The sequence below is a fragment of the Chiloscyllium plagiosum genome, unplaced genomic scaffold, assembly GCF_037043375.1.
Source record: "Chiloscyllium plagiosum isolate Xiang-an unplaced genomic scaffold, Cpla_swu_hap1 HiC_scaffold_14, whole genome shotgun sequence".
NCBI lineage: Eukaryota > Metazoa > Chordata > Chondrichthyes > Orectolobiformes > Hemiscylliidae > Chiloscyllium > Chiloscyllium plagiosum.
This window is the reverse complement of record NW_028270152.1, coordinates 12,148,475-12,173,080: the sequence shown is the minus strand read 5'-3', so window position 1 is coordinate 12,173,080 and position 24,606 is coordinate 12,148,475. Positions and strand designations below refer to the sequence as shown.

The following is a 24,606-nucleotide window of genomic DNA, read 5'->3' as shown; positions in this document are numbered from 1 at the left end:
TACCCGACCGAGTCTGTTTGTGAATACTTTTCCATCGTCATTCTGCACGATCATTTCTGAAGTGACCGCTTGTGTCGAAAACAAGGACAGTCCAAAGCGATTTGCTGAGGCGCACCTCTGGAACGCTCAAATCAACCTAAAGTCAGGCGGCCATGCGCATGTCAGCATCTCTCCTGCAACCTTTCCATTGCGATCAGGGATCACCAGTTTTTGCAAGCTGGAACAGCTGGCCGTCAGCAAGCTTATGAGCGAGGGAGTGTTTGATAGAGAGAGTGCAAAGGCCACCATGTACGCGTTGCTGACTCAAAGACTGTTTTGTGCGTTCGCAGATGTTGGTCAATGAACAGTAGGAGAATTTGAATTGGTGCAGGATTGAGGGTTTGTCCATTTGATTATTTGACTGTTTTGGAATGCTCGTTACGGAGCCAATGAGAAGAAATGTGCCATGAGACTGGAAGCAAAAGGCACAGCATCGCTGCAGAAGGAGGGTGAGATGCAATCCAAACCACCCTTGCGCCAGCAAGGAAAGGTGCAGAGCTTCACATTTATTCACTCGCCTCCATCACAGCTAAACAAAGGAGGGAGCGCGCAAGCAGTCCTGCACTTGCCGAAACCCGGGATTGAACCAGGGACCTTTAGATCTTCAGTCTAACGCTCTCCCAACTGAGCTATTTCGGCAGTATTTGTTCCAAATCTCCTCACAACATCAACTTCTTCCGGCAAAATTTCCCACCCAGTTTTCTCGGCGGACAGTTCGCTTCGGCCGCTGCCTCTTTATACCGTCTATATCTACACTGTCGTTCATTCTGCACAATCATTTCTGAAGTTGACTGCTTGGCTCTGGTCAACTCGCTCGTCAAATGCACAACGAGGAACTGGTCCCTCCAGTCCTCGACAAGTTCCGCGTCGTGCTCCGTTCACCGTCAACATGTCTCGCCAGCTTCACCCCATCTCTCCTCTACCTCTCGAAATGCTGCACGTGATGCCATCCGTCTGCAAATGGTCAGTATCAGTCTAAGCTGCTTTGCAAGCAACCCGATGCACCGGAACAATTTGAACAAATCGCCTCTGCTCCGGCTTCAGTCCGTCCACTGTTAAAACCTTCAGTTATTACTCTGCAGGCTTGAGGATTCCCAAGTTCTCTGCAACCATCTCCAAAGCGGCATGCAAGTCACTGACTGTTTACCCGACCGAGTCTGTTTGTGAATACTTTTCCATCGTCATTCTGCACGATCATTTCTGAAGTGACCGCTTGTGTCGACAACAAGGACAGTCCAAAGCGATTTGCTGAGGCGCACCTCTGGGACGCTCAAATCAACCTAAAGTCAGGCGGCCATGCGCATGTCAGCATCTCTCCTGCAACCTTTCCATTGCGATCAGGGATCACCAGTTTTTGCAAGCTGGAACAGCTGGCCGTCAGCAAGCTTATGAGCGAGGGAGTGTTTGATAGAGAGAGTGCAAAGGCCACCATGTACGCGTTGCTGACTCAAAGACTGTTTTGTGCGTTCGCAGATGTTGGTCAATGAACAGTAGGAGAATTTGAATTGGTGCAGGATTGAGGGTTTGTCCATTTGATTATTTGACTGTTTTGGAATGCTCGTTACGGAGCCAATGAGAAGAAATGTGCCATGAGACTGGAAGCAAAAGGCACAGCATCGCTGCAGAAGGAGGGTGAGATGCAATCCAAACCACCCTTGCGCCAGCAAGGAAAGGTGCAGAGCTTCACATTTATTCACTCGCCTCCATCACAGCTAAACAAAGGAGGGAGCGCGCAAGCAGTCCTGCACTTGCCGAAACCCGGGATTGAACCAGGGACCTTTAGATCTTCAGTCTAACGCTCTCCCAACTGAGCTATTTCGGCAGTATTTGTTCCAAATCTCCTCACAACATCAACTTCTTCCGGCAAAATTTCCCACCCAGTTTTCTCGGCGGACAGTTCGCTTCGGCCGCTGCCTCTTTATACCGTCTATATCTACACTGTCGTTCATTCTGCACAATCATTTCTGAAGTTGACTGCTTGGCTCTGGTCAACTCGCTCGTCAAATGCACAACGAGGAACTGGTCCCTCCAGTCCTCGACAAGTTCCGCGTCGTGCTCCGTTCACCGTCAACATGTCTCGCCAGCTTCACCCCATCTCTCCTCTACCTCTCGAAATGCTGCACGTGATGCCATCCGTCTGCAAATGGTCAGTATCAGTCTAAGCTGCTTTGCAAGCAACCCGATGCACCGGAACAATTTGAACAAATCGCCTCTGCTCCGGCTTCAGTCCGTCCACTGTTAAAACCTTCAGTTATTACTCTGCAGGCTTGAGGATTCCCAAGTTCTCTGCAACCATCTCCAAAGCGGCATGCAAGTCACTGACTGTTTACCCGACCGAGTCTGTTTGTGAATACTTTTCCATCGTCATTCTGCACGATCATTTCTGAAGTGACCGCTTGTGTCGAAAACAAGGACAGTCCAAAGCGATTTGCTGAGGCGCACCTCTGGGACGCTCAAATCAACCTAAAGTCAGGCGGCCATGCGCATGTCAGCATCTCTCCTGCAACCTTTCCATTGCGATCAGGGATCACCAGTTTTTGCAAGCTGGAACAGCTGGCCGTCAGCAAGCTTATGAGCGAGGGAGTGTTTGATAGAGAGAGTGCAAAGGCCACCATGTACGCGTTGCTGACTCAAAGACTGTTTTGTGCGTTCGCAGATGTTGGTCAATGAACAGTAGGAGAATTTGAATTGGTGCAGGATTGAGGGTTTGTCCATTTGATTATTTGACTGTTTTGGAATGCTCGTTACGGAGCCAATGAGAAGAAATGTGCCATGAGACTGGAAGCAAAAGGCACAGCATCGCTGCAGAAGGAGGGAGAGATGCAATCCAAACCACCCTTGCGCCAGCAAGGAAAGGTGCAGAGCTTCACATTTATTCACTCGCCTCCATCACAGCTAAACAAAGGAGGGAGCGCGCAAGCAGTCCTGCACTTGCCGAAACCCGGGATTGAACCAGGGACCTTTAGATCTTCAGTCTAACGCTCTCCCAACTGAGCTATTTCGGCAGCTGCTGCCAGCTCAGCGCGCTCAGGCACTTTGCTCGCGGCCACATTCACTTGGGATTTGCCCAGCGTATTTGTTCCAAATCTCCTCACAACATCAACTTCTTCCGGCAAAATTTCCCACCCTGTTTTCTCGGCGGACAGTTCGCTTCGGCCGCTGCCTCTTTATACCGTCTATATCTACACTGTCGTTCATTCTGCACAATCATTTCTGAAGTTGACTGCTTGGCTCTGGTCAACTCGCTCGTCAAATGCACAACGAGGAACTGGTCCCTCCAGTCCTCGACAAGTTCCGCGTCGTGCTCCGTTCACCGTCAACATGTCTCGCCAGCTTCACCCCATCTCTCCTCTACCTCTCGAAATGCTGCACGTGATGCCATCCGTCTGCAAATGGTCAGTATCAGTCTAAGCTGCTTTGCAAGCAACCCGATGCACCGGAACAATTTGAACAAATCGCCTCTGCTCCGGCTTCAGTCCGTCCACTGTTAAAACCTTCAGTTATTACTCTGCAGGCTTGAGGATTCCCAAGTTCTCTGCAACCATCTCCAAAGCGGCATGCAAGTCACTGACTGTTTACCCGACCGAGTCTGTTTGTGAATACTTTTCCATCGTCATTCTGCACGATCATTTCTGAAGTGACCGCTTGTGTCGAAAACAAGGACAGTCCAAAGCGATTTGCTGAGGCGCACCTCTGGAACGCTCAAATCAACCTAAAGTCAGGCGGCCATGCGCATGTCAGCATCTCTCCTGCAACCTTTCCATTGCGATCAGGGATCACCAGTTTTTGCAAGCTGGAACAGCTGGCCGTCAGCAAGCTTATGAGCGAGGGAGTGTTTGATAGAGAGAGTGCAAAGGCCACCATGTACGCGTTGCTGACTCAAAGACTGTTTTGTGCGTTCGCAGATGTTGGTCAATGAACAGTAGGAGAATTTGAATTGGTGCAGGATTGAGGGTTTGTCCATTTGATTATTTGACTGTTTTGGAATGCTCGTTACGGAGCCAATGAGAAGAAATGTGCCATGAGACTGGAAGCAAAAGGCACAGCATCGCTGCAGAAGGAGGGTGAGATGCAATCCAAACCACCCTTGCGCCAGCAAGGAAAGGTGCAGAGCTTCACATTTATTCACTCGCCTCCATCACAGCTAAACAAAGGAGGGAGCGCGCAAGCAGTCCTGCACTTGCCGAAACCCGGGATTGAACCAGGGACCTTTAGATCTTCAGTCTAACGCTCTCCCAACTGAGCTATTTCGGCAGCTGCTGCCAGCTCAGCGCGCTCAGGCACTTTGCTCGCGGCCACATTCACTTGGGATTTGCCCAGCGTATTTGTTCCAAATCTCCTCACAACATCAACTTCTTCCGGCAAAATTTCCCACCCTGTTTTCTCGGCGGACAGTTCGCTTCGGCCGCTGCCTCTTTATACCGTCTATATCTACACTGTCGTTCATTCTGCACAATCATTTCTGAAGTTGACTGCTTGGCTCTGGTCAACTCGCTCGTCAAATGCACAACGAGGAACTGGTCCCTCCAGTCCTCGACAAGTTCCGCGTCGTGCTCCGTTCACCGTCAACATGTCTCGCCAGCTTCACCCCATCTCTCCTCTACCTCTCGAAATGCTGCACGTGATGCCATCCGTCTGCAAATGGTCAGTATCAGTCTAAGCTGCTTTGCAAGCAACCCGATGCACCGGAACAATTTGAACAAATCGCCTCTGCTCCGGCTTCAGTCCGTCCACTGTTAAAACCTTCAGTTATTACTCTGCAGGCTTGAGGATTCCCAAGTTCTCTGCAACCATCTCCAAAGCGGCATGCAAGTCACTGACTGTTTACCCGACCGAGTCTGTTTGTGAATACTTTTCCATCGTCATTCTGCACGATCATTTCTGAAGTGACCGCTTGTGTCGAAAACAAGGACAGTCCAAAGCGATTTGCTGAGGCGCACCTCTGGAACGCTCAAATCAACCTAAAGTCAGGCGGCCATGCGCATGTCAGCATCTCTCCTGCAACCTTTCCATTGCGATCAGGGATCACCAGTTTTTGCAAGCTGGAACAGCTGGCCGTCAGCAAGCTTATGAGCGAGGGAGTGTTTGATAGAGAGAGTGCAAAGGCCACCATGTACGCGTTGCTGACTCAAAGACTGTTTTGTGCGTTCGCAGATGTTGGTCAATGAACAGTAGGAGAATTTGAATTGGTGCAGGATTGAGGGTTTGTCCATTTGATTATTTGACTGTTTTGGAATGCTCGTTACGGAGCCAATGAGAAGAAATGTGCCATGAGACTGGAAGCAAAAGGCACAGCATCGCTGCAGAAGGAGGGTGAGATGCAATCCAAACCACCCTTGCGCCAGCAAGGAAAGGTGCAGAGCTTCACATTTATTCACTCGCCTCCATCACAGCTAAACAAAGGAGGGAGCGCGCAAGCAGTCCTGCACTTGCCGAAACCCGGGATTGAACCAGGGACCTTTAGATCTTCAGTCTAACGCTCTCCCAACTGAGCTATTTCGGCAGTATTTGTTCCAAATCTCCTCACAACATCAACTTCTTCCGGCAAAATTTCCCACCCAGTTTTCTCGGCGGACAGTTCGCTTCGGCCGCTGCCTCTTTATACCGTCTATATCTACACTGTCGTTCATTCTGCACAATCATTTCTGAAGTTGACTGCTTGGCTCTGGTCAACTCGCTCGTCAAATGCACAACGAGGAACTGGTCCCTCCAGTCCTCGACAAGTTCCGCGTCGTGCTCCGTTCACCGTCAACATGTCTCGCCAGCTTCACCCCATCTCTCCTCTACCTCTCGAAATGCTGCACGTGATGCCATCCGTCTGCAAATGGTCAGTATCAGTCTAAGCTGCTTTGCAAGCAACCCGATGCACCGGAACAATTTGAACAAATCGCCTCTGCTCCGGCTTCAGTCCGTCCACTGTTAAAACCTTCAGTTATTACTCTGCAGGCTTGAGGATTCCCAAGTTCTCTGCAACCATCTCCAAAGCGGCATGCAAGTCACTGACTGTTTACCCGACCGAGTCTGTTTGTGAATACTTTTCCATCGTCATTCTGCACGATCATTTCTGAAGTGACCGCTTGTGTCGAAAACAAGGACAGTCCAAAGCGATTTGCTGAGGCGCACCTCTGGGACGCTCAAATCAACCTAAAGTCAGGCGGCCATGCGCATGTCAGCATCTCTCCTGCAACCTTTCCATTGCGATCAGGGATCACCAGTTTTTGCAAGCTGGAACAGCTGGCCGTCAGCAAGCTTATGAGCGAGGGAGTGTTTGATAGAGAGAGTGCAAAGGCCACCATGTACGCGTTGCTGACTCAAAGACTGTTTTGTGCGTTCGCAGATGTTGGTCAATGAACAGTAGGAGAATTTGAATTGGTGCAGGATTGAGGGTTTGTCCATTTGATTATTTGACTGTTTTGGAATGCTCGTTACGGAGCCAATGAGAAGAAATGTGCCATGAGACTGGAAGCAAAAGGCACAGCATCGCTGCAGAAGGAGGGAGAGATGCAATCCAAACCACCCTTGCGCCAGCAAGGAAAGGTGCAGAGCTTCACATTTATTCACTCGCCTCCATCACAGCTAAACAAAGGAGGGAGCGCGCAAGCAGTCCTGCACTTGCCGAAACCCGGGATTGAACCAGGGACCTTTAGATCTTCAGTCTAACGCTCTCCCAACTGAGCTATTTCGGCAGCTGCTGCCAGCTCAGCGCGCTCAGGCACTTTGCTCGCGGCCACATTCACTTGGGATTTGCCCAGCGTATTTGTTCCAAATCTCCTCACAACATCAACTTCTTCCGGCAAAATTTCCCACCCTGTTTTCTCGGCGGACAGTTCGCTTCGGCCGCTGCCTCTTTATACCGTCTATATCTACACTGTCGTTCATTCTGCACAATCATTTCTGAAGTTGACTGCTTGGCTCTGGTCAACTCGCTCGTCAAATGCACAACGAGGAACTGGTCCCTCCAGTCCTCGACAAGTTCCGCGTCGTGCTCCGTTCACCGTCAACATGTCTCGCCAGCTTCACCCCATCTCTCCTCTACCTCTCGAAATGCTGCACGTGATGCCATCCGTCTGCAAATGGTCAGTATCAGTCTAAGCTGCTTTGCAAGCAACCCGATGCACCGGAACAATTTGAACAAATCGCCTCTGCTCCGGCTTAGTCCGTCCACTGTTAAAACCTTCAGTTATTACTCTGCAGGCTTGAGGATTCCCAAGTTCTCTGCAACCATCTCCAAAGCGGCATGCAAGTCACTGACTGTTTACCCGACCGAGTCTGTTTGTGAATACTTTTCCATCGTCATTCTGCACGATCATTTCTGAAGTGACCGCTTGTGTCGAAAACAAGGACAGTCCAAAGCGATTAGCTGAGGCGCACCTCTGGGACGCTCAAATCAACCTAAAGTCAGGCGGCCATGCGCATGTCAGCATCTCTCCTGCAACCTTTCCATTGCGATCAGGGATCACCAGTTTTTGCAAGCTGGAACAGCTGGCCGTCAGCAAGCTTATGAGCGAGGGAGTGTTTGATAGAGAGAGTGCAAAGGCCACCATGTACGCGTTGCTGACTCAAAGACTGTTTTGTGCGTTCGCAGATGTTGGTCAATGAACAGTAGGAGAATTTGAATTGGTGCAGGATTGAGGGTTTGTCCATTTGATTATTTGACTGTTTTGGAATGCTCGTTACGGAGCCAATGAGAAGAAATGTGCCATGAGACTGGAAGCAAAAGGCACAGCATCGCTGCAGAAGGAGGGTGAGATGCAATCCATACCACCCTTGCGCCAGCAAGGAAAGGTGCAGAGCTTCACATTTATTCACTCGCCTCCATCACAGCTAAACAAAGGAGGGAGCGCGCAAGCAGTCCTGCACTTGCCGAAACCCGGGATTGAACCAGGGACCTTTAGATCTTCAGTCTAACGCTCTCCCAACTGAGCTATTTCGGCAGCTGCTGCCAGCTCAGCGCGCTCAGGCACTTTGCTCGCGGCCACATTCACTTGGGATTTGCCCAGCGTATTTGTTCCAAATCTCCTCACAACATCAACTTCTTCCGGCAAAATTTCCCACCCTGTTTTCTCGGCGGACAGTTCGCTTCGGCCGCTGCCTCTTTATACCGTCTATATCTACACTGTCGTTCATTCTGCACAATCATTTCTGAAGTTGACTGCTTGGCTCTGGTCAACTCGCTCGTCAAATGCACAACGAGGAACTGGTCCCTCCAGTCCTCGACAAGTTCCGCGTCGTGCTCCGTTCACCGTCAACATGTCTCGCCAGCTTCACCCCATCTCTCCTCTACCTCTCGAAATGCTGCACGTGATGCCATCCGTCTGCAAATGGTCAGTATCAGTCTAAGCTGCTTTGCAAGCAACCCGATGCACCGGAACAATTTGAACAAATCGCCTCTGCTCCGGCTTCAGTCCGTCCACTGTTAAAACCTTCAGTTATTACTCTGCAGGCTTGAGGATTCCCAAGTTCTCTGCAACCATCTCCAAAGCGGCATGCAAGTCACTGACTGTTTACCCGACCGAGTCTGTTTGTGAATACTTTTCCATCGTCATTCTGCACGATCATTTCTGAAGTGACCGCTTGTGTCGAAAACAAGGACAGTCCAAAGCGATTTGCTGAGGCGCACCTCTGGAACGCTCAAATCAACCTAAAGTCAGGCGGCCATGCGCATGTCAGCATCTCTCCTGCAACCTTTCCATTGCGATCAGGGATCACCAGTTTTTGCAAGCTGGAACAGCTGGCCGTCAGCAAGCTTATGAGCGAGGGAGTGTTTGATAGAGAGAGTGCAAAGGCCACCATGTACGCGTTGCTGACTCAAAGACTGTTTTGTGCGTTCGCAGATGTTGGTCAATGAACAGTAGGAGAATTTGAATTGGTGCAGGATTGAGGGTTTGTCCATTTGATTATTTGACTGTTTTGGAATGCTCGTTATGGAGCCAATGAGAAGAAATGTGCCATGAGACTGGAAGCAAAAGGCACAGCATCGCTGCAGAAGGAGGGAGAGATGCAATCCAAACCACCCTTGCGCCAGCAAGGAAAGGTGCAGAGCTTCACATTTATTCACTCGCCTCCATCACAGCTAAACAAAGGAGGGAGCGCGCAAGCAGTCCTGCACTTGCAGAAACCCGGGATTGAACCAGGGACCTTTAGATCTTCAGTCTAACGCTCTCCCAACTGAGCTATTTCGGCAGCTGCTGCCAGCTCAGCGCGCTCAGGCACTTTGCTCGCGGCCACATTCACTTGGGATTTGCCCAGCGTATTTGTTCCAAATCTCCTCACAACATCAACTTCTTCCGGCAAAATTTCCCACCCTGTTTTCTCGGCGGACAGTTCGCTTCGGCCGCTGCCTCTTTATACCGTCTATATCTACACTGTCGTTCATTCTGCACAATCATTTCTGAAGTTGACTGCTTGGCTCTGGTCAACTCGCTCGTCAAATGCACAACGAGGAACTGGTCCCTCCAGTCCTCGACAAGTTCCGCGTCGTGCTCCGTTCACCGTCAACATGTCTCGCCAGCTTCACCCCATCTCTCCTCGACCTCTCGAAATGCTGCACGTGATGCCATCCGTCTGCAAATGGTCAGTATCAGTCTAAGCTGCTTTGCAAGCAACCCGATGCACCGGAACAATTTGAACAAATCGCCTCTGCTCCGGCTTCAGTCCGTCCACTGTTAAAACCTTCAGTTATTACTCTGCAGGCTTGAGGATTCCCAAGTTCTCTGCAACCATCTCCAAAGCGGCATGCAAGTCACTGACTGTTTACCCGACCGAGTCTGTTTGTGAATACTTTTCCATCGTCATTCTGCACGATCATTTCTGAAGTGACCGCTTGTGTCGAAAACAAGGACAGTCCAAAGCGATTTGCTGAGGCGCACCTCTGGGACGCTCAAATCAACCTAAAGTCAGGCGGCCATGCGCATGTCAGCATCTCTCCTGCAACCTTTCCATTGCGATCAGGGATCACCAGTTTTTGCAAGCTGGAACAGCTGGCCGTCAGCAAGCTTATGAGCGAGGGAGTGTTTGATAGAGAGAGTGCAAAGGCCACCATGTACGCGTTGCTGACTCAAAGACTGTTTTGTGCGTTCGCAGATGTTGGTCAATGAACAGTAGGAGAATTTGAATTGGTGCAGGATTGAGGGTTTGTCCATTTGATTATTTGACTGTTTTGGAATGCTCGTTACGGAGCCAATGAGAAGAAATGTGCCATGAGACTGGAAGCAAAAGGCACAGCATCGCTGCAGAAGGAGGGAGAGATGCAATCCAAACCACCCTTACGCCAGCAAGGAAAGGTGCAGAGCTTCACATTTATTCACTCGCCTCCATCACAGCTAAACAATGGAGGGAGCGCGCAAGCAGTCCTGCACTTGCCGAAACCCGGGATTGAACCAGGGACCTTTAGATCTTCAGTCTAACGCTCTCCCAACGGAGCTATTTCGGCAGCTGCTGCCAGCTCAGCGCGCTCAGGCACTTTGCTCGCGGCCACATTCACTTGGGATTTGCCCAGCGTATTTGTTCCAAATCTCCTCACAACATCAACTTCTTCCGGCAAAATTTCCCACCCAGTTTTCTCGGCGGACAGTTCGCTTCGGCCGCTGCCTCTTTATACCGTCTATATCTACACTGTCGTTCATTCTGCACAATCATTTCTGAAGTTGACTGCTTGTCTCTGGTCAACTCGCTCGTCAAATGCACAACGAGGAACTGGTCCCTCCAGTCCTCGACAAGTTCCGCGTCGTGCTCCGTTCACCGTCAACATGTCTCGCCAGCTTCACCCCATCTCTCCTCGACCTCTCGAAATGCTGCACGTGATGCCATCCGTCTGCAAATGGTCAGTATCAGTCTAAGCTGCTTTGCAAGCAACCCGATGCACCGGAACAATTTGAACAAATCGCCTCTGCTCCGGCTTCAGTCCGTCCACTGTTAAAACCTTCAGTTATTACTCTGCAGGCTTGAGGATTCCCAAGTTCTCTGCAACCATCTCCAAAGCGGCATGCAAGTCACTGACTGTTTACCCGACCGAGTCTGTTTGTGAATACTTTTCCATCGTCATTCTGCACGATCATTTCTGAAGTGACCGCTTGTGTCGACAACAAGGACAGTCCAAAGCGATTTGCTGAGGCGCACCTCTGGGACGCTCAAATCAACCTAAAGTCAGGCGGCCATGCGCATGTCAGCATCTCTCCTGCAACCTTTCCATTGCGATCAGGGATCACCAGTTTTTGCAAGCTGGAACAGCTGGCCGTCAGCAAGCTTATGAGCGAGGGAGTGTTTGATAGAGAGAGTGCAAAGGCCACCATGTACGCGTTGCTGACTCAAAGACTGTTTTGTGCGTTCGCAGATGTTGGTCAATGAACAGTAGGAGAATTTGAATTGGTGCAGGATTGAGGGTTTGTCCATTTGATTATTTGACTGTTTTGGAATGCTCGTTACGGAGCCAATGAGAAGAAATGTGCCATGAGACTGGAAGCAAAAGGCACAGCATCGCTGCAGAAGGAGGGAGAGATGCAATCCAAACCACCCTTGCGCCAGCAAGGAAAGGTGCAGAGCTTCACATTTATTCACTCGCCTCCATCACAGCTAAACAATGGAGGGAGCGCGCAAGCAGTCCTGCACTTGCCGAAACCCGGGATTGAACCAGGGACCTTTAGATCTTCAGTCTAACGCTCTCCCAACGGAGCTATTTCGGCAGCTGCTGCCAGCTCAGCGCGCTCAGGCACTTTGCTCGCGGCCACATTCACTTGGGATTTGCCCAGCGTATTTGTTCCAAATCTCCTCACAACATCAACTTCTTCCGGCAAAATTTCCCACCCAGTTTTCTCGGCGGACAGTTCGCTTCGGCCGCTGCCTCTTTATACCGTCTATATCTACACTGTCGTTCATTCTGCACAATCATTTCTGAAGTTGACTGCTTGGCTCTGGTCAACTCGCTCGTCAAATGCACAACGAGGAACTGGTCCCTCCAGTCCTCGACAAGTTCCGCGTCGTGCTCCGTTCACCGTCAACATGTCTCGCCAGCTTCACCCCATCTCTCCTCGACCTCTCGAAATGCTGCACGTGATGCCATCCGTCTGCAAATGGTCAGTATCAGTCTAAGCTGCTTTGCAAGCAACCCGATGCACCGGAACAATTTGAACAAATCGCCTCTGCTCCGGCTTCAGTCCGTCCACTGTTAAAACCTTCAGTTATTACTCTGCAGGCTTGAGGATTCCCAAGTTCTCTGCAACCATCTCCAAAGCGGCATGCAAGTCACTGACTGTTTACCCGACCGAGTCTGTTTGTGAATACTTTTCCATCGTCATTCTGCACGATCATTTCTGAAGTGACCGCTTGTGTCGAAAACAAGGACAGTCCAAAGCGATTTGCTGAGGCGCACCTCTGGGACGCTCAAATCAACCTAAAGTCAGGCGGCCATGCGCATGTCAGCATCTCTCCTGCAACCTTTCCATTGCGATCAGGGATCACCAGTTTTTGCAAGCTGGAACAGCTGGCCGTCAGCAAGCTTATGAGCGAGGGAGTGTTTGATAGAGAGAGTGCAAAGGCCACCATGTACGCGTTGCTGACTCAAAGACTGTTTTGTGCGTTCGCAGATGTTGGTCAATGAACAGTAGGAGAATTTGAATTGGTGCAGGATTGAGGGTTTGTCCATTTGATTATTTGACTGTTTTGGAATGCTCGTTACGGAGCCAATGAGAAGAAATGTGCCATGAGACTGGAAGCAAAAGGCACAGCATCGCTGCAGAAGGAGGGAGAGATGCAATCCAAACCACCCTTGCGCCAGCAAGGAAAGGTGCAGAGCTTCACATTTATTCACTCGCCTCCATCACAGCTAAACAATGGAGGGAGCGCGCAAGCAGTCCTGCACTTGCCGAAACCCGGGATTGAGCCAGGGACCTTTAGATCTTCAGTCTAACGCTCTCCCAACGGAGCTATTTCGGCAGCTGCTGCCAGCTCAGCGCGCTCAGGCACTTTGCTCGCGGCCACATTCACTTGGGATTTGCCCAGCGTATTTGTTCCAAATCTCCTCACAACATCAACTTCTTCCGGCAAAATTTCCCACCCAGTTTTCTCGGCGGACAGTTCGCTTCGGCCGCTGCCTCTTTATACCGTCTATATCTACACTGTCGTTCATTCTGCACAATCATTTCTGAAGTTGACTGCTTGGCTCTGGTCAACTCGCTCGTCAAATGCACAACGAGGAACTGGTCCCTCCAGTCCTCGACAAGTTCCGCGTCGTGCTCCGTTCACCGTCAACATGTCTCGCCAGCTTCACCCCATCTCTCCTCTACCTCTCGAAATGCTGCACGTGATGCCATCCGTCTGCAAATGGTCAGTATCAGTCTAAGCTGCTTTGCAAGCAACCCGATGCACCGGAACAATTTGAACAAATCGCCTCTGCTCCGGCTTCAGTCCGTCCACTGTTAAAACCTTCAGTTATTACTCTGCAGGCTTGAGGATTCCCAAGTTCTCTGCAACCATCTCCAAAGCGGCATGCAAGTCACTGACTGTTTACCCGACCGAGTCTGTTTGTGAATACTTTTCCATCGTCATTCTGCACGATCATTTCTGAAGTGACCGCTTGTGTCGACAACAAGGACAGTCCAAAGCGATTTGCTGAGGCGCACCTCTGGGACGCTCAAATCAACCTAAAGTCAGGCGGCCATGCGCATGTCAGCATCTCTCCTGCAACCTTTCCATTGCGATCAGGGATCACCAGTTTTTGCAAGCTGGAACAGCTGGCCGTCAGCAAGCTTATGAGCGAGGGAGTGTTTGATAGAGAGAGTGCAAAGGCCACCATGTACGCGTTGCTGACTCAAAGACTGTTTTGTGCGTTCGCAGATGTTGGTCAATGAACAGTAGGAGAATTTGAATTGGTGCAGGATTGAGGGTTTGTCCATTTGATTATTTGACTGTTTTGGAATGCTCGTTACGGAGCCAATGAGAAGAAATGTGCCATGAGACTGGAAGCAAAAGGCACAGCATCGCTGCAGAAGGAGGGAGAGATGCAATCCAAACCACCCTTGCGCCAGCAAGGAAAGGTGCAGAGCTTCACATTTATTCACTCGCCTCCATCACAGCTAAACAAAGGAGGGAGCGCGCAAGCAGTCCTGCACTTGCCGAAACCCGGGATTGAACCAGGGACCTTTAGATCTTCAGTCTAACGCTCTCCCAACTGAGCTATTTCGGCAGCTGCTGCCAGCTCCGCGCGCTCAGGCACTTTGCTCGCGGCCACATTCACTTGGGATTTGCCCAGCGTATTTGTTCCAAATCTCCTCACAACATCAACTTCTTCCGGCAAAATTTCCCACCCTGTTTTCTCGGTGGACAGTTCGCTTCGGCCGCTGCCTCTTTATACCGTCTATATCTACACTGTCGTTCATTCTGCACAATCATTTCTGAAGTTGACTGCTTGGCTCTGGTCAACTCGCTCGTCAAATGCACAACGAGGAACTGGTCCCTCCAGTCCTCGACAAGTTCCGCGTCGTGCTCCGTTCACCGTCAACATGTCTCGCCAGCTTCACCCCATCTCTCCTCTACCTCTCGAAATGCTGCACGTGATGCCATCCGTCTGCAAATGGTCAGTATCAGTCTAAGCTGCTTTGCAAGCAACCCGATGCACCGGAACAATTTGAACAAATCGCCTCTGCTCCGGCTTCAGTCCGTCCACTGTTAAAACCTTCAGTTATTACTCTGCAGGCTTGAGGATTCCCAAGTTCTCTGCAACCATCTCCAAAGCGGCATGCAAGTCACTGACTGTTTACCCGACCGAGTCTGTTTGTGAATACTTTTCCATCGTCATTCTGCACGATCATTTCTGAAGTGACCGCTTGTGTCGAAAACAAGGACAGTCCAAAGCGATTTGCTGAGGCGCACCTCTGGGACGCTCAAATCAACCTAAAGTCAGGCGGCCATGCGCATGTCAGCATCTCTCCTGCAACCTTTCCATTGCGATCAGGGATCACCAGTTTTTGCAAGCTGGAACAGCTGGCCGTCAGCAAGCTTATGAGCGAGGGAGTGTTTGATAGAGAGAGTGCAAAGGCCACCATGTACGCGTTGCTGACTCAAAGACTGTTTTGTGCGTTCGCAGATGTTGGTCAATGAACAGTAGGAGAATTTGAATTGGTGCAGGATTGAGGGTTTGTCCATTTGATTATTTGACTGTTTTGGAATGCTCGTTACGGAGCCAATGAGAAGAAATGTGCCATGAGACTGGAAGCAAAAGGCGCAGCATCGCTGCAGGAGCACCATGCAGAAGGAGGGTGAGAAGCAATCCAAACCACCCTTTCGCCAGCAAGGAAAGGTGCAGAGCTTCACATTTATTCACTCGCCTCCATCACAGCTAAACAAAGGAGGGAGCACGCAAGCAGTCCTGCACTTGCCGAAACCCGGGACATTTAGATCTTCAGTCTAACGCTCTCCCAACTGAGCTATTTCGGCAGCTGCTGCCAGCTCTGTGCGCTCAGGCACTTTGCTCGCGGCCACATTCACTTGGGATTTGCCCAGCGTATTTGTTCCAAATCTCCTCACAACATCAACTTCTTCCGGCAAAATTTCCCACCCTGTTTTCTCGGCGGACAGTTCGCTTCGGCCGCTGCCTCTTTATACCGTCTATATCTACACTGTCGTTCATTCTGCACAATCATTTCTGAAGTTGACTGCTTGGCTCTGGTCAACTCGCTCGTCAAATGCACAACGAGGAACTGGTCCCTCCAGTCCTCGACAAGTTCCGCGTCGTGCTCCGTTCACCGTCAACATGTCTCGCCAGCTTCACCCCATCTCTCCTCTACCTCTCGAAATGCTGCACGTGATGCCATCCGTCTGCAAATGGTCAGTATCAGTCTAAGCTGCTTTGCAAGCAACCCGATGCACCGGAACAATTTGAACAAATCGCCTCTGCTCCGGCTTCAGTCCGTCCACTGTTAAAACCTTCAGTTATTACTCTGCAGGCTTGAGGATTCCCAAGTTCTCTGCAACCATCTCCAAAGCGGCATGCAAGTCACTGACTGTTTACCCGACCGAGTCTGTTTGTGAATACTTTTCCATCGTCATTCTGCACGATCATTTCTGAAGTGACCGCTTGTGTCGAAAACAAGGACAGTCCAAAGCGATTTGCTGAGGCGCACCTCTGGAACGCTCAAATCAACCTAAAGTCAGGCGGCCATGCGCATGTCAGCATCTCTCCTGCAACCTTTCCATTGCGATCAGGGATCACCAGTTTTTGCAAGCTGGAACAGCTGGCCGTCAGCAAGCTTATGAGCGAGGGAGTGTTTGATAGAGAGAGTGCAAAGGCCACCATGTACGCGTTGCTGACTCAAAGACTGTTTTGTGCGTTCGCAGATGTTGGTCAATGAACAGTAGGAGAATTTGAATTGGTGCAGGATTGAGGGTTTGTCCATTTGATTATTTGACTGTTTTGGAATGCTCGTTACGGAGCCAATGAGAAGAAATGTGCCATGAGACTGGAAGCAAAAGGCACAGCATCGCTGCAGAAGGAGGGTGAGATGCAATCCAAACCACCCTTGCGCCAGCAAGGAAAGGTGCAGAGCTTCACATTTATTCACTCGCCTCCATCACAGCTAAACAAAGGAGGGAGCGCGCAAGCAGTCCTGCACTTGCAGAAACCCGGGATTGAACCAGGGACCTTTAGATCTTCAGTCTAACGCTCTCCCAACAGAGCTATTTCGGCAGCTGCTGCCAGCTCAGCGCGCTCAGGCACTTTGCTCGCGGCCACATTCACTTGGGATTTGCCCAGCGTATTTGTTCCAAATCTCCTCACAACATCAACTTCTTCCGGCAAAATTTCCCACCCTGTTTTCTCGGCGGACAGTTCGCTTCGGCCGCTGCCTCTTTATACCGTCTATATCTACACTGTCGTTCATTCTGCACAATCATTTCTGAAGTTGACTGCTTGGCTCTGGTCAACTCGCTCGTCAAATGCACAACGAGGAACTGGTCCCTCCAGTCCTCGACAAGTTCCGCGTCGTGCTCCGTTCACCGTCAACATGTCTCGCCAGCTTCACCCCATCTCTCCTCTACCTCTCGAAATGCTGCACGTGATGCCATCCGTCTGCAAATGGTCAGTATCAGTCTAAGCTGCTTTGCAAGCAACCCGATGCACCGGAACAATTTGAACAAATCGCCTCTGCTCCGGCTTCAGTCCGTCCACTGTTAAAACCTTCAGTTATTACTCTGCAGGCTTGAGGATTCCCAAGTTCTCTGCAACCATCTCCAAAGCGGCATGCAAGTCACTGACTGTTTACCCGACCGAGTCTGTTTGTGAATACTTTTCCATCGTCATTCTGCACGATCATTTCTGAAGTGACCGCTTGTGTCGAAAACAAGGACAGTCCAAAGCGATTTGCTGAGGCGCACCTCTGGGACGCTCAAATCAACCTAAAGTCAGGCGGCCATGCGCATGTCAGCATCTCTCCTGCAACCTTTCCATTGCGATCAGGGATCACCAGTTTTTGCAAGCTGGAACAGCTGGCCGTCAGCAAGCTTATGAGCGAGGGAGTGTTTGATAGAGAGAGTGCAAAGGCCACCATGTACGCGTTGCTGACTCAAAGACTGTTTTGTGCGTTCGCAGATGTTGGTCAATGAACAGTAGGAGAATTTGAATTGGTGCAGGATTGAGGGTTTGTCCATTTGATTATTTGACTGTTTTGGAATGCTCGTTACGGAGCCAATGAGAAGAAATGTGCCATGAGACTGGAAGCAAAAGGCACAGCATCGCTGCAGAAGGAGGGAGAGATGCAATCCAAACCACCCTTGCGCCAGCAAGGAAAGGTGCAGAGCTTCACATTTATTCACTCGCCTCCATCACAGCTAAACAAAGGAGGGAGCGCGCAAGCAGTCCTGCACTTGCAGAAACCCGGGATTGAACCAGGGACCTTTAGATCTTCAGTCTAACGCTCTCCCAACTGAGCTATTTCGGCAGCTGCTGCCAGCTCAGCGCGCTCAGGCACTTTGCTCGCGGCCACATTCACTTGGGATTTGCCCAGCGTATTTGTTCCAAATCTCCTCACAACATCAACTTCTTCCGGCAAAATTTCCCACCCTGTTTTCTCGGCGGACAGTTCGCTTCGGCCGCTGCCTCTTTATACCGTCTATATCTACACTGTCGTTCATTCTGCACAATCATTTCTGAAGTTGACTGCTTGGCTCTGGTCAACTCGCTCGTCAAATGCACAACGAGGAACTGGTCCCTCCAGTCCTCGACAAGTTCCGCGTCGTGCTCCGTTCACCGTCAACATGTCTCGCCAGCTTCACCCCATCTCTCCTCGACCTCTCGAAATGCTGCACGTGATGCCATCCGTCTGCAAATGGTCAGTATCAGTCTAAGCTGCTTTGCAAGCAACCCGATGCACCGGAACAATTTGAACAAATCGCCTCTGCTCCGGCTTCAGTCCGTCCACTGTTAAAACCTTCAGTTATTACTCTGCAGGCTTGAGGATTCCCAAGTTCTCTGCAACCATCTCCAAAGCGGCATGCAAGTCACTGACTGTTTACCCGACCGAGTCTGTTTGTGAATACTTTTCCATCGTCATTCTGCACGATCATTTCTGAAGTGACCGCTTGTGTCGAAAACAAGGACAGTCCAAAGCGATTTGCTGAGGCGCACCTCTGGGACGCTCAAATCAACCTAAAGTCAGGCGGCCATGCGCATGTCAGCATCTCTCCTGCAACCTTTCCATTGCGATCAGGGATCACCAGTTTTTGCAAGCTGGAACAGCTGGCCGTCAGCAAGCTTATGAGCGAGGGAGTGTTTGATAGAGAGAGTGCAAAGGCCACCATGTACGCGTTGCTGACTCAAAGACTGTTTTGTGCGTTCGCAGATGTTGGTCAATGAACAGTAGGAGAATTTGAATTGGTGCAGGATTGAGGGTTTGTCCATTTGATTATTTGACTGTTTTGGAATGCTCGTTACGGAGCCAATGAGAAGAAATGTGCCATGAGACTGGAAGCAAAAGGCACAGCATCGCTGCAGAAGGAGGGAGAGATGCAATCCAAACCACCCTTGCGCCAGCAAGGAAAGGTGCAGAGCTTCACATTTATTCACTCGCCTCCATCACAGCTAAACAATGGAGGGAGCGCGCAAGCAGTCCTGCACTTGCCGAAACCCGGGATTGAACCAGGGACCTTTAGATCTTCAGTCTAACGCTCTCCCAACTGAGCTATTTCGGCAGCTGCTGCCAGCTCAGCGCGCTCAGGCACTTTGCTCGCGGCCACATTCACTTGGGATTTGCCCAGCGTATTTGTTCCAAATCTCCTCACAACATCAACTTCTTCCGGCAAAATTTCCCACCCAGTTTTCTCGGCGGACAGTTCGCTTCGGCCGCTGCCTCTTTATACCGTCTATATCTACACTGTCGTTCATTCTGCACAATCATTTCTGAAGTTGACTGCTTGGCTCTGGTCAACTCGCTCGTCAAATGCACAACGAGGAACTGGTCCCTCCAGTCCTCGACAAGTTCCGCGTCGTGCTCCGTTCACCGTCAACATGTCTCGCCAGCTTCACCCCATCTCTCCTCTACCTCTCGAAATGCTGCACGTGATGCCATCCGTCTGCAAATGGTCAGTATCAGTCTAAGCTGCTTTGCAAGCAACCCGATGCACCGGAACAATTTGAACAAATCGCCTCTGCTCCGGCTTCAGTCCGTCCACTGTTAAAACCTTCAGTTATTACTCTGCAGGCTTGAGGATTCCCAAGTTCTCTGCAACCATCTCCAAAGCGGCATGCAAGTCACTGACTGTTTACCCGACCGAGTCTGTTTGTGAATACTTTTCCATCGTCATTCTGCACGATCATTTCTGAAGTGACCGCTTGTGTCGACAACAAGGACAGTCCAAAGCGATTTGCTGAGGCGCACCTCTGGGACGCTCAAATCAACCTAAAGTCAGGCGGCCATGCGCATGTCAGCATCTCTCCTGCAACCTTTCCATTGCGATCAGGGATCACCAGTTTTTGCAAGCTGGAACAGCTGGCCGTCAGCAAGCTTATGAGCGAGGGAGTGTTTGATAGAGAGAGTGCAAAGGCCACCATGTACGCGTTGCTGACTCAAAGACTGTTTTGTGCGTTCGCAGATGTTGGTCAATGAACAGTAGGAGAATTTGAATTGGTGCAGGATTGAGGGTTTGTCCATTTGATTATTTGACTGTTTTGGAATGCTCGTTACGGAGCCAATGAGAAGAAATGTGCCATGAGACTGGAAGCAAAAGGCGCAGCATCGCTGCAGGAGCACCATGCAGAAGGAGGGTGAGAAGCAATCCAAACCACCCTTTCGCCAGCAAGGAAAGGTGCAGAGCTTCACATTTATTCACTCGCCTCCATCACAGCTAAACAAAGGAGGGAGCACGCAAGCAGTCCTGCACTTGCCGAAACCCGGGACATTTAGATCTTCAGTCTAACGCTCTCCCAACTGAGCTATTTCGGCAGCTGCTGCCAGCTCAGCGCGCTCAGGCACTTTGCTCGCGGCCACATTCACTTGGGATTTGCCCAGCGTATTTGTTCCAAATCTCCTCACAACATCAACTTCTTCCGGCAAAATTTCCCACCCTGTTTTCTCGGCGGACAGTTCGCTTCGGCCGCTGCCTCTTTATACCGTCTATATCTACACTGTCGTTCATTCTGCACAATCATTTCTGAAGTTGACTGCTTGGCTCTGGTCAACTCGCTCGTCAAATGCACAACGAGGAACTGGTCCCTCCAGTCCTCGACAAGTTCCGCGTCGTGCTCCGTTCACCGTCAACATGTCTCGCCAGCTTCACCCCATCTCTCCTCTACCTCTCGAAATGCTGCACGTGATGCCATCCGTCTGCAAATGGTCAGTATCAGTCTAAGCTGCTTTGCAAGCAACCCGATGCACCGGAACAATTTGAACAAATCGCCTCTGCTCCGGCTTCAGTCCGTCCACTGTTAAAACCTTCAGTTATTACTCTGCAGGCTTGAGGATTCCCAAGTTCTCTGCAACCATCTCCAAAGCGGCATGCAAGTCACTGACTGTTTACCCGACCGAGTCTGTTTGTGAATACTTTTCCATCGTCATTCTGCACGATCATTTCTGAAGTGACCGCTTGTGTCGAAAACAAGGACAGTCCAAAGCGATTTGCTGAGGCGCACCTCTGGAACGCTCAAATCAACCTAAAGTCAGGCGGCCATGCGCATGTCAGCATCTCTCCTGCAACCTTTCCATTGCGATCAGGGATCACCAGTTTTTGCAAGCTGGAACAGCTGGCCGTCAGCAAGCTTATGAGCGAGGGAGTGTTTGATAGAGAGAGTGCAAAGGCCACCATGTACGCGTTGCTGACTCAAAGACTGTTTTGTGCGTTCGCAGATGTTGGTCAATGAACAGTAGGAGAATTTGAATTGGTGCAGGATTGAGGGTTTGTCCATTTGATTATTTGACTGTTTTGGAATGCTCGTTACGGAGCCAATGAGAAGAAATGTGCCATGAGACTGGAAGCAAAAGGCACAGCATCGCTGCAGAAGGAGGGTGAGATGCAATCCAAACCACCCTTGCGCCAGCAAGGAAAGGTGCAGAGCTTCACATTTATTCACTCGCCTCCATCACAGCTAAACAAAGGAGGGAGCGCGCAAGCAGTCCTGCACTTGCCGAAACCCGGGATTGAACCAGGGACCGTTAGATCTTCAGTCTAACGCTCTCCCAACTGAGCTATTTCGGCAGCTGCTGCCAGCCCAGCGCGCTCAGGCACTTTGCTCGCGGCCACATTCACTTGGGATTTGCCCAGCGTATTTGTTCCAAATCTCATCACAACATCAACTTCTTCCGGCAAAATTTCCCACCCTGTTTTCTCGGCGGACAGTTCGCTTCGGCCGCTGCCTCTTTATACCGTCTATATCTACACTGTCGTTCATTCTGCACAATCATTTCTGAAGTTGACTGCTTGGCTCTGGTCAACTCGCTCGTCAAATGCACAACGAGGAACTGGTCCCTCCAGTCCTCGACAAGTTCCGCGTCGTGCTCCGTTCACCGTCAACATGTCTCGCCAGCTTCACCCCATCTCTCCTCGACCTCTCGAAATGCTGCACGTGATGCCATCCGTCTGCAAATGGTCAGTATCAGTCTAAGCTGCTTTGCAAGCAACCCGATGCACCGGAACAATTTGAACAAATCGCCTCTGCTCCGGCTTCAGTCCGTCCACTGTTAAAACCTTCAGTTATTACTCTGCAGGCTTGAGGATTCCCAAGTTCTCTGCAACCATCTCCAAAGCGGCATGCAAGTCACTGACTGTTTACCCGACCGAGTCTGTTTGTGAATACTTTTCCATCGTCATTCTGCACGATCATTTCTGAAGTGACCGCTTGTGTCGAAAACAAGGACAGTCCAAAGCGATTTGCTGAGGCGCACCTCTGGGACGCTCAAATCAACCTAAAGTCAGGCGGCCATGCGCATGTCAGCATCTCTCCTGCAACCTTTCCATTGCGATCAGGGATCACCAGTTTTTGCAAGCTGGAACAGCTGGCCGTCAGCAAGCTTATGAGCGAGGGAGTGTTTGATAGAGAGAGTGCAAAGGCCACCATGTACGCGTTGCTGACTCAAAGACTGTTTTGTGCGTTCGCAGATGTTGGTCAATGAACAGTAGGAGAATTTGAATTGGTGCAGGATTGAGGGTTTGTCCATTTGATTATTTGACTGTTTTGGAATGCTCGTTACGGAGCCAATGAGAAGAAATGTGCCATGAGACTGGAAGCAAAAGGCACAGCATCGCTGCAGAAGGAGGGTGAGATGCAATCCAAACCACCCTTGCGCCAGCAAGGAAAGGTGCAGAGCTTCACATTTATTCACTCGCCTCCATCACAGCTAAACAATGGAGGGAGCGCGCAAGCAGTCCTGCACTTGCCGAAACCCGGGATTGAACCAGGGACCTTTAGATCTTCAGTCTAACGCTCTCCCAACTGAGCTATTTCGGCAGCTGCTGCCAGCTCAGCGCGCTCAGGCACTTTGCTCGCGGCCACATTCACTTGGGATTTGCCCAGCGTATTTGTTCCAAATCTCCTCACAACATCAACTTCTTCCGGCAAAATTTCCCACCCAGTTTTCTCGGCGGACAGTTCGCTTCGGCCGCTGCCTCTTTATACCGTCTATATCTACACTGTCGTTCATTCTGCACAATCATTTCTGAAGTTGACTGCTTGGCTCTGGTCAACTCGCTCGTCAAATGCACAACGAGGAACTGGTCCCTCCAGTCCTCGACAAGTTCCGCGTCGTGCTCCGTTCACCGTCAACATGTCTCGCCAGCTTCACCCCATCTCTCCTCGACCTCTCGAAATGCTGCACGTGATGCCATCCGTCTGCAAATGGTCAGTATCAGTCTAAGCTGCTTTGCAAGCAACCCGATGCACCGGAACAATTTGAACAAATCGCCTCTGCTCCGGCTTCAGTCCGTCCACTGTTAAAACCTTCAGTTATTACTCTGCAGGCTTGAGGATTCCCAAGTTCTCTGCAACCATCTCCAAAGCGGCATGCAAGTCACTGACTGTTTACCCGACCGAGTCTGTTTGTGAATACTTTTCCATCGTCATTCTGCACGATCATTTCTGAAGTGACCGCTTGTGTCGAAAACAAGGACAGTCCAAAGCGATTTGCTGAGGCGCACCTCTGGGACGCTCAAATCAACCTAAAGTCAGGCGGCCATGCGCATGTCAGCATCTCTCCTGCAACCTTTCCATTGCGATCAGGGATCACCAGTTTTTGCAAGCTGGAACAGCTGGCCGTCAGCAAGCTTATGAGCGAGGGAGTGTTTGATAGAGAGAGTGCAAAGGCCACCATGTACGCGTTGCTGACTCAAAGACTGTTTTGTGCGTTCGCAGATGTTGGTCAATGAACAGTAGGAGAATTTGAATTGGTGCAGGATTGAGGGTTTGTCCATTTGATTATTTGACTGTTTTGGAATGCTCGTTACGGAGCCAATGAGAAGAAATGTGCCATGAGACTGGAAGCAAAAGGCACAGCATCGCTGCAGAAGGAGGGAGAGATGCAATCCAAACCACCCTTGCGCCAGCAAGGAAAGGTGCAGAGCTTCACATTTATTCACTCGCCTCCATCACAGCTAAACAATGGAGGGAGCGCGCAAGCAGTCCTGCACTTGCCGAAACCCGGGATTGAACCAGGGACCTTTAGATCTTCAGTCTAACGCTCTCCCAACTGAGCTATTTCGGCAGCTGCTGCCAGCTCAGCGCGCTCAGGCACTTTGCTCGCGGCCACATTCACTTGGGATTTGCCCAGCGTATTTGTTCCAAATCTCCTCACAACATCAACTTCTTCCGGCAAAATTTCCCACCCAGTTTTCTCGGCGGACAGTTCGCTTCGGCCGCTGCCTCTTTATACCGTCTATATCTACACTGTCGTTCATTCTGCACAATCATTTCTGAAGTTGACTGCTTGGCTCTGGTCAACTCGCTCGTCAAATGCACAACGAGGAACTGGTCCCTCCAGTCCTCGACAAGTTCCGCGTCGTGCTCCGTTCACCGTCAACATGTCTCGCCAGCTTCACCCCATCTCTCCTCTACCTCTCGAAATGCTGCACGTGATGCCATCCGTCTGCAAATGGTCA

At 50.5% G+C, this 24,606-nt stretch overlaps 12 non-coding genes across 12 annotated transcripts; all 12 read right to left on the bottom strand.

The window, feature by feature from the left end:
* Positions 1 to 605: 605 nt before the first annotated feature.
* trnaf-gaa (transfer RNA phenylalanine (anticodon GAA)) lies at positions 606 to 678 on the bottom strand. The gene has a single exon. It is a non-coding gene; the product is annotated as a tRNA-Phe (tRNA).
* A 1,110-nt stretch (positions 679 to 1,788) lies between these two features.
* On the bottom strand, positions 1,789 to 1,861 carry trnaf-gaa (transfer RNA phenylalanine (anticodon GAA)). Its single transcript has one exon. It is a non-coding gene; the product is annotated as a tRNA-Phe (tRNA).
* A 1,110-nt stretch (positions 1,862 to 2,971) lies between these two features.
* Positions 2,972 to 3,044, bottom strand: trnaf-gaa (transfer RNA phenylalanine (anticodon GAA)). The gene has a single exon. It is a non-coding gene; the product is annotated as a tRNA-Phe (tRNA).
* Positions 3,045 to 4,220: 1,176 nt separating this feature from the next.
* On the bottom strand, positions 4,221 to 4,293 carry trnaf-gaa (transfer RNA phenylalanine (anticodon GAA)). Its single transcript has one exon. It is a non-coding gene; the product is annotated as a tRNA-Phe (tRNA).
* A 1,176-nt stretch (positions 4,294 to 5,469) lies between these two features.
* On the bottom strand, positions 5,470 to 5,542 carry trnaf-gaa (transfer RNA phenylalanine (anticodon GAA)). Its single transcript has one exon. It is a non-coding gene; the product is annotated as a tRNA-Phe (tRNA).
* A 1,110-nt stretch (positions 5,543 to 6,652) lies between these two features.
* trnaf-gaa (transfer RNA phenylalanine (anticodon GAA)) lies at positions 6,653 to 6,725 on the bottom strand. Its single transcript has one exon. It is a non-coding gene; the product is annotated as a tRNA-Phe (tRNA).
* A 1,175-nt stretch (positions 6,726 to 7,900) lies between these two features.
* On the bottom strand, positions 7,901 to 7,973 carry trnaf-gaa (transfer RNA phenylalanine (anticodon GAA)). The gene has a single exon. It is a non-coding gene; the product is annotated as a tRNA-Phe (tRNA).
* Positions 7,974 to 14,145: 6,172 nt separating this feature from the next.
* trnaf-gaa (transfer RNA phenylalanine (anticodon GAA)) lies at positions 14,146 to 14,218 on the bottom strand. Its single transcript has one exon. It is a non-coding gene; the product is annotated as a tRNA-Phe (tRNA).
* Positions 14,219 to 19,142: 4,924 nt separating this feature from the next.
* trnaf-gaa (transfer RNA phenylalanine (anticodon GAA)) lies at positions 19,143 to 19,215 on the bottom strand. The gene has a single exon. It is a non-coding gene; the product is annotated as a tRNA-Phe (tRNA).
* A 2,426-nt stretch (positions 19,216 to 21,641) lies between these two features.
* trnaf-gaa (transfer RNA phenylalanine (anticodon GAA)) lies at positions 21,642 to 21,714 on the bottom strand. The gene has a single exon. It is a non-coding gene; the product is annotated as a tRNA-Phe (tRNA).
* A 1,176-nt stretch (positions 21,715 to 22,890) lies between these two features.
* Positions 22,891 to 22,963, bottom strand: trnaf-gaa (transfer RNA phenylalanine (anticodon GAA)). Its single transcript has one exon. It is a non-coding gene; the product is annotated as a tRNA-Phe (tRNA).
* A 1,176-nt stretch (positions 22,964 to 24,139) lies between these two features.
* trnaf-gaa (transfer RNA phenylalanine (anticodon GAA)) lies at positions 24,140 to 24,212 on the bottom strand. Its single transcript has one exon. It is a non-coding gene; the product is annotated as a tRNA-Phe (tRNA).
* Positions 24,213 to 24,606: the final 394 nt, after the last annotated feature.